This window comes from Penaeus monodon, chromosome 19 (assembly GCF_015228065.2).
Source record: "Penaeus monodon isolate SGIC_2016 chromosome 19, NSTDA_Pmon_1, whole genome shotgun sequence".
NCBI lineage: Eukaryota > Metazoa > Arthropoda > Malacostraca > Decapoda > Penaeidae > Penaeus > Penaeus monodon.
In genome coordinates, this window is record NC_051404.1 from 9,243,881 (window position 1) to 9,244,158 (window position 278).

A 278-nucleotide genomic window follows, 5' to 3' on the forward strand; every position below is an offset into this window, starting at 1 on the left:
CCTCCTCTAGACTTTTGTGAATAGACACCTTAATGCAAAGACAACACACCCAGAGCGGTTTTCCCATCCACCCAGCACAGACATTGGAGATCATTTCACTGTCTTGGGCATTGCATCAAACACAGAGTCTTATCAGCTTCGAGCAAGCAAACAGGACAAACCAGTTCTGTATTGCCCTGATCTCGCTAGCTGCGTTTTATCAACGGTTGAGTCCTGCATCTTTGTAACTAGACACTCACTTTTTCAGGCTCGTTGGCTCGAGGGAGGAGAGAATCATT